Source organism: Crocuta crocuta, unplaced genomic scaffold (genome assembly GCF_008692635.1).
Source record: "Crocuta crocuta isolate KB4526 unplaced genomic scaffold, BGI_CrCroc_1.0 scaffold830, whole genome shotgun sequence".
NCBI lineage: Eukaryota > Metazoa > Chordata > Mammalia > Carnivora > Hyaenidae > Crocuta > Crocuta crocuta.
This window is the reverse complement of record NW_027531513.1, coordinates 1,409,780-1,422,845: the sequence shown is the minus strand read 5'-3', so window position 1 is coordinate 1,422,845 and position 13,066 is coordinate 1,409,780. Positions and strand designations below refer to the sequence as shown.

At 38.5% G+C, this 13,066-nt stretch overlaps 1 protein-coding gene across 1 annotated transcript in view; it reads right to left on the bottom strand.

Annotated features, from left to right (window-relative positions):
- Nucleotides 1–13,066, bottom strand: part of SPTBN1 (spectrin beta, non-erythrocytic 1) — a 196,865-nt gene that overhangs the window by 183,124 nt on the left and 675 nt on the right. The window lies entirely within an intron of this gene.

Genomic DNA, 13,066 nt, shown 5'->3' with positions numbered 1-13,066 from the left:
ACAAAAAAAAAAAAAAAAAAAAAAATCAGACCACCATATGTGTGGATACAGTTTAGTGCAAATGATCCAATGTACAGTGGGTCCCCAAAAGAGATATCAAAATATTGTTCAAACTGGGGGGAAATGCTGTATTTCAATGCCCAAAAGAAGGCTGAGTACTCCTCAACTAAAGAAGGAGAATGGATATGGAGGAGGAAAAGCAAGATTAAATCTTAAAACAGAAACACCTTAATTACAGATGCTAAAGCCCTAGTCATGTTCCCACTGCCTACATTTTGATCCCAGATTATTAATCAGGATCATATCAGTATTTAATAAGTCCCATTACTTCTTTTAAAAAAACAATTTAACCTAGCAATACATCCTCTAAGTCAACATACTCTCTAACTGTTAATATTTGGCCAAAAAAAAAAAAGTCCTCTTCAAAAACAAACCAGAATGGTTAACCACATGCTGCTACATTCCATTCTTGCTTTAAAAAAATATATTTAATTAGCATATTTGAGCCTCATACTCTGCACAGCTGCACAACATTCCAGTGACAGGCCAGCCATCAATGTACTCTTTACATTAAATATCTACTTACTTTAAAAGTTGAGAAGACTGAAAACCAGTTTTCAAATATGACCCACTAAAGATGTATTTATTGCATGTCAACAAAAGTTTCCTTTAACAAAAGTGTAGCCCAACGAAAATGCATACTGTAATTAGGAATAAAATATTCAGGTAAATATACACTAACAAAACAAGTCCTCAAAGCTGGAAATATATATATAAATAAATACTAACCTGACAGACAAGAATAGTCTTCCGCAGGAATAAGACAATAAATTAACCTGCTCTCTAAATTTTTTTAAACTTTTATTTATTTTTGAGAGAGAGAGAGAGACACAGCGTGAGTGGGGGAGGGCAGAGAGAGAGGGAAACACAGAATCCGAAGTAGGCTCCAGGCTCTGAGCTGTCAATGCAGAACCCCACACAGGGCTCAAACTCATAAACCTGGAGATCATGACCTGAGCCGAAGTCTGATGCTTAACTGACTGGGCCACCTGGTGCCCCAAATTAACCTGCTCTCTAATTAAACTTTCACCCTTTATGAATTGAATGAGACTTTTAGAACTAGGGGAAAAGGTGGTATTCCTAAAGTCAGGAACACACACTTCAAAAGCAAAATAAGCTTTTCAAAATGAGAAATGATCCTGATTATCAGGGAAACTCAGAAATTCCTTTAGCAGTGGGTATTGATTTAAAAACAGACAAAAACAAACCAAAACAAAACCAACATTTAAAACAAAGAATAAAACACTAAGTGTGCACTGGCTTCTTTACTGCTCCAACAGCACACAAATGTGTTTGCTCCAGGATCATGGTACATCCTCGACTCCGTCCCAGGAGATAAGATGGGTATTTAATGACAGCTGGCAAGAGAGTTGTCAACCTTGCTGTGAGAAGGACCAGGCCCCTCTCAGAGAAGTTACCCAACTGATACCTCTGACTACCACTCGCTTCCTTAAAAAGTGACAGGTGTACTTATCCATTCAGAAGTCCACATAAGGCCACATTCCAGTCCTCCCTCTAATGTGGGGTGCAGTGACCACTTTGAGCACTGTCTCACCTCAATGCCTCCTCACCTCCCCAACCCCCACCCAAGTGCTAGACCCAACAAGTGCAGCTGCCTGGAGGTTAAGTCCCTACTACAGGCTTCAGACAGCCCAGGCACTTTAACCATCAAGCATTTCACCTGATGAGTTGTGGCCACCCTCAAAAAGAATGATTCCCATCAGGTTGGGAATTTCTGAAGAATCCCTTATTTGTAGAGAGAAAATCCATGTAGCACAGCTATACTCCAAACCCCAATCCTGGTCCATCCATCACCAAGCCCAGCTGAGTTTTCCTCTAAACTATAAAAGAAGCTACCACCGGCCTTCAGTATTTAAACCCGGGAAGAAGGACATTTGCCACTTTTCCTTAGAGCCTACCACTCCAAACAAGACTAATAACAACCACGAAGTACCTCATAGAAACTGCTATAAGGGGCTTTCTTTTCCAATGAAAGGGTATTCCACTCCTTTCCCTAAGCACATGAAAAAACCCTTTTAGTACCTTCTTCAAGAAAAAGACCAAATTCTAGAATTAAAGTAACAAAGAAGTGCTAGCAAGTCACTTCCATCCATCCAATGTCCCAGGGCTTGAACAATTGGCTTGCATAATCCAGTAAGTATATTGCTTTTACTCCTTGAAACAAATTGTAGAGCCAAAGATAGTACTTGAAAGAATTCAGCCAATACAAAAATCCTAAGAAAGTTGAGCTCTAGTGTATGCTTTCAACAGTTACAACCCAACCCAGCCCAGTAAAATTTATTACCTTTAAAACCAAGATGCTAATAACTACATCCATTCCGTTTGTAACATGTTATGGGGTAGCTGTTTTAAAGATTCTCTGAAATCTGAAGATAAAAGTAAAATCAGATGTTGTCCAAAGCATATGGAGATGTCCCTCGAGGGAATTACTGCAACTCTGATGAGAATTCTTTCCAAAACAAAACAGAAAACACACATTATCTAATGAGAACTTAATTTCTGGTATTTTTCCACTATATTTTTTTTCAAAGAAAAATATCTTCATAAGATTTGGATTCTGTTTCTTCACCATTTTTAACATCCACATTAAAAACAGCTCATGCAACAGTGTCCATGCCACAGCTTTAAATATGACCAGTAATAGGATTTTATGTTTTGCCATACTTCATGTATCAAGTGATTCTTTAAACTGTCAAAACTTGACAGCTTTAGCCTAAGATCTGGCCCTTATTTGTGAGATGAACAAATATATCCACAGGGAAAAAAGGTTTAAAGGATAAACACCAAAATGTTAACTGCAGGCTGCCGGCGTCACTGAGCATCTAGTGATTTTAATTTTCTTCTCTGCATTCGCTTTTATTTTCCATGATCTACAATAAACATTTATTATTTTGGTAATAAAATATTTAAAAATTTTTATGTTAGATGATTTTATGCTAATTTAGAACTTTATGAAAGTATATATTCCTCATAAGCCATTCAGGAAAAAAACTACACCTACCGTATATCATAGCAGATACTGTCAAATATTCAGGGATTCTAAGAAGGTAAAAAAAAAAATGAATATTTTAACTCTGACTGACTATTGTACTCACTATAAAAACACTCCCATGCTACAGATTTAAAAATACAATAGACAACATTTAAACATCAGAGAACAAAATAAATAAGCATTGTTTGGGGAAGAATCCAAGTTTTCTTTCCCCTTTAAATAAATAAGATAAAAAGGCTAAAAGGAGTAGGGGGAGTAAACCATGATAAGAACATGCATTATCCCACCCCAAACACTGTACAGCTGGTGAAAAACATTTCAGAAAAATGTACAGCCCTTGACTGTTTAGATTTAGCATTGAAGCAAACACACTAGAACAAAAATTATCCCTGAAACTGCTACCCAAGAGGGTAAGGAAACAACAAGAAACTCAGGGTCAGAGGCAGTAGCCATAGAGGCTGATCTCCTGGAGGACATTTTTTACCAGCTCCCTTGTGGCCCAGTTCCTACATCTTTTCCCACACTCCACGGAAGTACTAAACCACCAAGGCTCTAATAAACTCCACATTTAAATGAGGAATGGAAAACTCTTTTCAAAACTTCAGGGCTCATTACATCTTTAGTATTAATACTGCTTTTCTGTTAAGTTCTGGAAGAAAAAAAGTTGAATAGCAAGGGGTGTATTTAGTTGATTAGTCATTTTATTTATTCATCTAAAATGAGGCTTATCATGGTGTTAGGATATTTTTGATAAAGGGCAAGTTTACTGTTAAGCACTTCTAAAAATTTGGGAAATGTGGAGATGACATTAGAACTCTTCCACAATCCCATCAATATCAATAACCACTTTCTAAGCACAGACATATTTAATTACACATATATACTTCCAAAGAATAAATTCTGCTAATTTATACATCACTCTGCATTTCATCCTAGTGCATCTGCTGGGTAAAAATTTGTAATTATGTTCTAATACAGACTTTACTGCCTAACCAATGGCTTCAAGTTTATATATTAAAGATCAGAAACAGAAGGATGCTCTATATTCTAGATCAGAGATGTCAAATGGCTTTAAAAAATTGCTTAGGTGTTTACTCTCATAGTTTAGAGTTTACTACGAACGGAATTATGATACCTATAAACAAAGGTCAATTTTAAAGCAATCTTGATTATTATAACATCTTACTTTCATATCTCAAAGCATACTAATCTGAAACCTTCCTCAATCAACCACTTAAAATCAATGACAGAAAAAACACAAAATTCAGTGAATCAGTTCATTTCTACAAGCTACATTTTACCAAGTACCAATACAGTTGGGAGATTTGCACCATGAAACAAAAAGTACTATTTCCAAACATTTTCCCCAAAGATGAAGGGCAACGTGATTCATTCCTCAGATCCACCTTCAAAATGTTATCCCCACCAAATTCCCCACTTTCAAAGTCTTAAAATCGCCTTCTGCCTCCATTCATGGTGGAGATTACTCAGTCCCACACATCTCTTTCTCACCTATATGACAGACAGATGCAATAAACCATATGCATACCTAAGAACTTCCTTTCATACTAAAGAAGGAAGGTTACTATTAAAATTCATGGCGAGAAACCATTAATTGCAAGTAATATAAATCTGGAGTTATTTTATTTTTAAATTTTCACTTGGAATTTTATCTATATTTCTGACCAATTCCAATGAAATATGATGGCCTAATGGTTACAAATATAGCTCCAGCAGTAGCTGGGTTTCCACAAGTGAGAACAAGTATGTCACAGAATTCCAGTGCCCTCTCTTCCCAAGTGTGCAGTTTGGAAATACTAAAGAATCCTGGTCTTCCCACCTTACCAGCTGACCCAGGTTAGTATAGGATCACATTAGCATTCCATCACATCTGAATGCTCTACTTCTCTGTATACCTTGAAGATGTTGATTTACGCATTTTTCCTCTGCCCTTAGAAAAGTGTACAGAAGGACAGATGAAACAATCCTTTGGAAGTTCAAACTATTCTTTAGTAATGATCTATAGGTGAACAGATTTGCTTTTTTCTTTTCCTTTTTTAAAAATTAAAATGAAGTACTGCTTGCTTTTTTGATCATTTAAAAACAGCCCTTATGGTAGACTATTATATTTACTGTACTCTTCTCTATTTATAAAATATTTCAAAACTCAAAATGAGAAACATTACATCATAGGAATTTCCTTTCTTGTAAGAAAGGAAATCACCCATCAACCCACCATCCAAAGCAAACCATTAATATTTTAATGTATTTCCTCCCAGTCTTTTATTTAATAAAACAAAACTGGAGTTAAGCCCTATTATATAGCTTTGCATAAAGATATTTCTACTGAATATTATATTGTTAGCATTTTCCCATTTCAATGATATTTTAACAAACCATTATTTTAAGCACTACATTGAAATATGGCACAATCCTGTGCCATAATTTACTTGAATATGTTCCATTTGCTTTTTCACTATAAATACTGATAAGAAAACAATTGTTTAAAAACCTCTGTCCTTGGAGGGCGCCTGGATGGCTCAGTAGGTTAAGAGTCTGACTTCGGCTAAGTTCATGATCTCATGGTTCATGAGTTCAAGCCCCCCATCAGGCTCTGTGTTGACACAGCTCAGAGTCTGGAGCCTGCTTTGAATTCTGTGTCTCCCTCTCTCTCTTTCTCTCTGGCCTCCCCCTCTCACACTCTGTCTCTCTCTCTCTCTCTCTCAGACGTCAACATTTAAAAAAAAAAAATTAGAAACTTTAACTTATTAAAAAAAAAAACTCTGGGAAACCAACTTGACAATAAACTATTTGTAAAAAACAAAATAATAATAAAATAAAATAATAGTTAATAATGGCAAAAAAACCCAAAAACCTCTGTCCTTATTTTTATTTCTTTCTTTAGGTTACAGAACTACAAGTGAGATTTCACTCCAAAAAGGTATAAACACTTAAGGTCTGTTACATATATAACCCAGTGTTTTCTACTAAGTTTGTATTAATCCAATATTCTCCCAAGAGGCAATGCAGACCTTCTATTTCATAGTATCCCAGAGAGTATTTTCTACCCACTAATTAAAGTGGAAAAATTAATCTAAGTGTTCTGTGTTTCATATTATTGGTGAGTTTAAATAATTTAATATATTATAGTTATTGAACTCTGTTTATATCCTTTTCCCTGAATAGTATGGTTTCAATGTTTCCTCGTTTGTTAAAAATAAGTATTAGTTAGGTTTGCCTTACCTATAACTCAGACATAAAGACAAGTTTAATGTAGACTGAACTTAGCATTATTTATCTCAAGGATGGTATTGTTTACTGGAATGTATCTTTCTTCAACAATAAATCAAAATATTTATTTGAAAGAATAAATAAGAGACAAACTAAGCAAAAATGTCCATATCTCATGCTAATAAAATGTATTGTAATGGGCAATGGATTGTCTCACTTAACTTTAACGATCCTTTGTGATAGGTACTGTCACATACCACCAGCATGCAGATGGAGATATTGAGGCACACAGAGAGGTTAAGGTAGTTTGCCCAAGGTCACTTAGCCTGTACACGGAGTCACCAGGTTGTGTAACTCCAGAGCCTGAAGCTCGGGACCCTTGCATCCAACAGCCTCCCATCAGCCACACTAGCCCTGACCTCTCTCAACTTCTCCAACATATATCTCCACTAAGGGTTCTACTGGAACCTCATATTCAACATGTTTAAAGAGAAAACTGATTCTCTTCCCAACCAGATTTCCACTCTTTCCTGGGTCTATTTCTCTCATCATCACCAAACATGCTCTTTATCATCCAAATTTGAAATCTTTGTCACCTGAGTTCCTCATCCACTTAGCTCCACTTCCCATCCACGCACCCTATAAACAGCTGGCACAGGACTGGGCCTTCACAGCCTTTCTCCCTTCTCTCCCCTCCTCATTTCCTTGGCTATCACCATAACCTGCTCCCTTAACCTCCAGACCCCGCAATCACCTATTTCCTGTCTCCCTGCTTTTGGTTTCTTCCTGTTCCACTCTATTCTTAACTTTTCCAGAGTGCTGTGTCACTCCAGTATCTTACCATCACAGAATTTTAGGGGTATATGGGAATCTTAAAAATTAAGCATGAGATGTGATCAACTGGTAGTTACTGTATTGAGAACATGACTGAGGCTCTATCTCAGCTTTGCGGAGAAAGTGTCATGGCTGATTTTCTACATCTGCCAGGGAAAGAGGGAACGATAGTCATGTGCCAGGTTTTAACTCCCACTATAATTTCATCTAAGTTTTTCATTTTACAAATTTAGAACTGAGAACAGAAGGGTAAATGGCTTGCCAGAGTCACATACCAGGTCATTAAGAGGTCTTTTATTTTCTGTGGACATATAGAGAGTATATTGTATACAATATACAGTCCTTAGATTCAGGAACTAAATCTTACTCAGCATTAAACCAGCCCATACCACCATCACTCCAACCCAATTTCAAGCCCTGGCAAGAGAAGATATCCAATAATTGTTTACTGCATCAAAAATAATACTGCAGAGTAATCTTAAAGATGCAGCAAAGGGAGAACAGTAATATAAATGCTTCTGGGTAAAAATATCTATTATTGTACTACTTTCAAGTAGTACAGGAACCTGAGCTGACAAAGAGTTTCCAGTAAGTAGTCTTGTACAACCTGTGCTTATCAATATATAAATTCCATTGGTAAAACAGCCTTTTTAAAAAAGAATAAGCTGTTTAATACCTCTTCTGACATAAAAAATATTAAGGTAGTTTTGGGAAAGCATTTAAAAGAAGTTAGTGGCTCATATAGCTAAGGCAGTCTGAAGAGAAGGTAACAGAACTGTTATTAAATAAACACCTACTATGTGCCTAGCACCGTACACTGTGGTCTCACCACTGTATGGGGAAGTATTATCATTTCAATTTTACTGATGAGGAAACTGTGGTTTTAAGAGTAATGAACTAGCCCAAGGCTAGAACCCAGCAGTGGCCACATGGATAATATAGAATAGCATTAGGATCTGAGCCCACATCTGTTTGACTCCAAAACTCATGCTCTTTCCCAACTAAAAAAAGTTCTTCTACAATAACAAAATTATTCTCACAAATCTTAAAGGACAAAAATTGATTATGACTCTACTGAAATTATGAATAAATGTTCATCGAAAGAAACTAAGAAGAGTGTTTAAAAACAAACACAAATTAGGAGGTAATTTTTGCAACACATAATCCACAGGGATTAGGAGGCAATCTACATAAAGAACTCCTACAAAACAGTAAGAAACAAATCTAAAAGGTAAGCTAGTAAAAGACTTAACAGGGACTTCATAAAAGAAGGAACCCAAATGGCAATAATATAAATAGATACTTAACCTCAGGAATCAGGGAAACGGCAAATAAAAAGTGCAATGAGACATTATTTAATAAATATTTTAAAGTCTGTTAAATGAAGTGCTGGCAAAGTTGTGGACTAATCATAACATATACGTTACTAGTAGGAACATAAGCAGTACAACCACTTGGGAAAAATAGTCTGGCATATCTATCTCAGATACAATCCATATACTCTATCACCCAGCAAATTTCATTCCTGAGACAGATAATGTGTATATATGTTTAAATCTATCTCCTCATATGTATTAAGAGATATGTAGAAGACCCATTCACAGCAGCCTTTTTCTAAGAGCAAAAACTGGAAATCAATTCAAATCTCTATCTATAGTAAAAGGAATAAATAAACTGTGGTGGAATACTACACAACAGTAAAAAATGAATGAACCACAGCCACAAATGAATGAATCTCAGGAATATAATGTTAACCTAAAAGTGCAAGTCACAGAAAAATACATAAAGTATAATTCCTTTTACATAAAGTTCAAAAACATACTAAATTAAAAAATTTTTAAAGGTAACCCATAATGAAGAGCAAGGGAATGATAAGCCTAAAACTCAGGACAGTGGTTTCTTCAGATGGGATGACAGAGGATCACACAGAGGACTATGAATGTACAATGATAAAGTTCTTCCTCAACTACGTGGTGCTTGTCTGAGTGTCCACTAGTTTATGATTCTGTGACACAGCTTTTATGAGCATTATTTTATATGCACAAATCACTTAACAAAAAACTTTAAGAAAGGCAATGGACCCATGGGGTGCCTGGGAGGCTCAGTCAGTTAAGCGTCCGACGTTGGCTCAGGTCATGATCTCATGGTTCGTGGGTTCAGGCCCCGTGTCGGGCTCTGTGCTGACAGCTAGCTCAGAGCCTGGAGGCTGTTTCAGATTCTGTGTCTCCCTCTCTCTCTGACCCTCCCCTGCTCATGCTGTCTCTCTCTCTCTCTCAGAAATAAATAAAAAACATTTTAAAAATTAAAAAAAAAGAAAAGAAAAAGAAAATGGACCAGAGGGGCAGGACACTGAACATACCAGGGGAAGCAACTGATTACAGAGAACAAGATGTCAGTCAGAGGAGAGAAAAGGGACCAGAAGGGACACTTTGCACTCAGGCTGGCAGCTTCCCAGACTCCAGTTCTGCTGTGTCAAAGCCAATGCCTTTTTCTCTAGGTGGGGAGGGCAGACTGTTTTCCACCTTTAGAAGTGTTCTAAAAAAGAACTAAAAAACCTGACTAATCTAAATAAACTATAAAAAAGCTCTTCCACCTAAGATTAAAGAACTTTACTAACTATTTCTGTATTAAATGATTTATAGTCAGTGCATCCCTTTCTTCAATACCACTTAATAACACAAGGGGAAAAAATGTGCTGGTACTTCAGCAAGACAAAAGAAGGATACCAGAAGGAACATTTTGATTATGGAGGTCCCTTAGCTGAAGGAGTAGAGCAGTTTCTCCATTTAACATGCATATAAATCACTTAGAGGTCTACTTAAAATACAAATCCTGATGGGGGTAGATAGAAGAATGAGACCTCTAAGAATCTGTATTTATAACTAACTCCTGATGTTACTGTTCCACAAATCTCACTACCATATCAAGACATTATGAAAACATCTTTTCCGGTAATATCTAAAAACTGAAGTTACGGGTGTCTCCACCTGGGATAGTTTCATTTTACCCACCAAGATGTAGAAATTGATGATACCATTCCTACGCTATACAAACTTGGGTATGGGATTACTGCTATCAGAAAAATCAAGAAGGGGCGCCTGAGTGGCTCAGTGGGTTTAAGTGTCTGACTCTTGATTTCGGCTGAGGTCATGATCTAACAGATTGTGAGTTTGAGCCTCACATGGGCTCTGTGCTGACTGCCGGGAGCCTGCTTGGGACTGTTTCCCTCTCTTTCTGCTCCTCCCCAACTCCCCCCCAGTTAAAAAAAAAAAAATTCTTTTTTAAGAAAAAAGAAAAATCAAGACTACTAAGCTAGGTCTTTTGCAAAGAAAAGGTGCTTTGGGAGACACCCAGGACTGAAAATTTACAAGGGAAACCCAAGAGGGGTTTTATTCACTTCCACAAACCTAAAGTAGTAGTCTTTCCGAAGGGTATCAGCTTCTTCCTTAAGGAAGAATGGTTTCCTTAAGGAAGAAAACAGGACTGCCCTAAGGAAATCCACAGAACATTAATTAAAGACTGATGATAATGAAGATGTTGGTCAGGGCCCAAAATAATTAAGGGAGCATCACATTACTGTGTATATACGTGTGCATATAGCTTTAGACTTCTAAGAATGTGCTCTTAAAATGAAAAGCTTATTATTTTAACAAAAACCACATCAAATAATATCCACTCATCATGCCTGTTTGTTTAGTAGTAGTAAAATCCTTCCATCTCAAAATAGTACTTCTACATGTAGAGTCATGCTTTCATACAGCACTCAATAACCACTCAAACTCTTCCAAGGAAACGCCAGTGCCAAGTCTCTGCTACGGATGTGTCACAAGTAGAGTGAGGTCTTCTCACTTGCTCCTACATCACAGACTGCTGTTACTAGTCTCACCCCAGAGATGCTCTGCTCTGAAAGCCTGCACAGCAGGAGATGGCCAAGTGACAGCAGTTTCCTCACTGCCTCAATACTTAACTCTCAAATGAAGGGTTTGGTTAGTCCAGAGATGGACAGAGTTACAAAGAGCATAACCTAACAGAATTCTGCACCTGGTGTGTAAGTCAGACAGCTAAACCCCGTGCGCCATCAACACAGGATATTTTTTTACAACATAATAAATCCAAAATGTCTGGATAATCCACGGAAACAATACTCCCAAACATCTTTATGCATCACAATTTTATACAACCAGAGCAACGATGAAATCCAAATTTTAAAAAATTCTGTATCTTAACAGCCCCCATTAGAGAAATTCAAAATCATGCACATAAACCACACAATTTAAATTCTACTCGGAAGAGCCACATAAAATCAAATGCCACTAAGCTGGATTCATTACAGAGTTTTTAAAACTAAAAGTAGATACGCCCTTGCATTGAAACACTGACCTTCCCTTCCACTTAGCATACTGAAATACCCGTTTTCCTTTATGAATTTTAGAAGATCCTGAGGTGACATTTAGATGTATCCCATTTGCCATCCCACACTGAATAAATGAATTGTAGAAGAGGCATTTAGAAGAGAAATTCCCGGTGTTCCCAGACTAAACAGATGAGGACACTGGGAACCATCTCCTTCTGACCAAATACCAGCCACCGAGGCCTTGGTGGTCTGCCTTTCTGGCGTGCCCAGCCACATGCACAAAAAAAAAATGTATGCAAAAACTACATATAAACAAACACAAATGCAGTCAGTTACCATGATAATCCCATTAGTCATGACTGGATACTTAACTTGTCTATCTAAATCAATCTGAATACCAACTGACCAACAATCATGACACTCACCTAATAAACCTTAGTAAAGAATCCAAATACGTAACTGTACTTGATTTACAGGAAAAAAGCGAAAGACGAAATACAGCAAAGACAGGTTAAAGAAACAATGTTTAATCCATCAAAAACGTTCCTTTTTAAAACAACTTACTGGATGTAATATTTTTAGAAATGTCTCAGAGACATAAAAACTAAATCACATCAATCATTACATTTCAGAGAATGGTTTCCTATAGGAAAAATTCATATTCTTAGTATTAGCCAAAGACAGAGGTACTGTAATATCATCGCTACAATTAATCAACTTTTCACATAAGAAGAAACCGGTGGATAGCTGGGTTGTAGTCACAGGTTATGGGTAAGGCACAGAAAACACTGCGACTCCCAATACTGACTGCACCACTGCCTCCGCACACCACCGGGCCTGTCCTCCCTGCAGCCCCTCCCTACGGCTCAGGTCCCTGGGTGCGAGATCAGATTCCCGACCGCAACCGCAGGCCGGCTCCCCAGCCTGCATTGGCGCTGCAGGACGCCCCTTCGTCCGAGCACAGCCCGACAGGCGGGGCGGGAGGGTTCACCCCAAACAGCAGACTGCCCCCACCCCCACCTCACTGCTAGGTGACCTGGTCCTCCTGACGCCACATCCATCTGAAGCAGCATGACAAGGTAGAAGCAGCTCCCAGCCGCGGCCAACGGCAGCCCCGGGCCTGGGTGGGGCCGGGCGGGGGCCGCAGGCGCCGAGTGGCCGTGCCAAGCCCCGGCAGCGAGAACCGGGGGAAGCTGCGATACTGCTGCATTGTGCTGCATCACGGCGAGGGCACCGGGAGCCATCCATCTTGCCAAAAAAGCACATCCCCGCCCAAATAAACCCCACCGAATCCATTTTTCTCCTCTGCTGAAGCACCCTCACACTCGCCCTCTCCTCGCTCTGTGGCCCTGCTTTTGACTCGAAAAATAATGGACTCGGTTTTGTATACTGACATCCACAACACTCCCCTCCCCATCTGACGGCAGGCACTTGGCATCTCTCCTCTCACAAAAACAAAGGGAAGCCTCCCCCAAAAAAGGAGGGCCGCGGGCGTGGTATGAGAGATGAAGACAAGCGGGGCTTCCAGCCCACCACCCCAAAGGCCGGCCCGGAGGGTCCCAGCGCTGGTACAA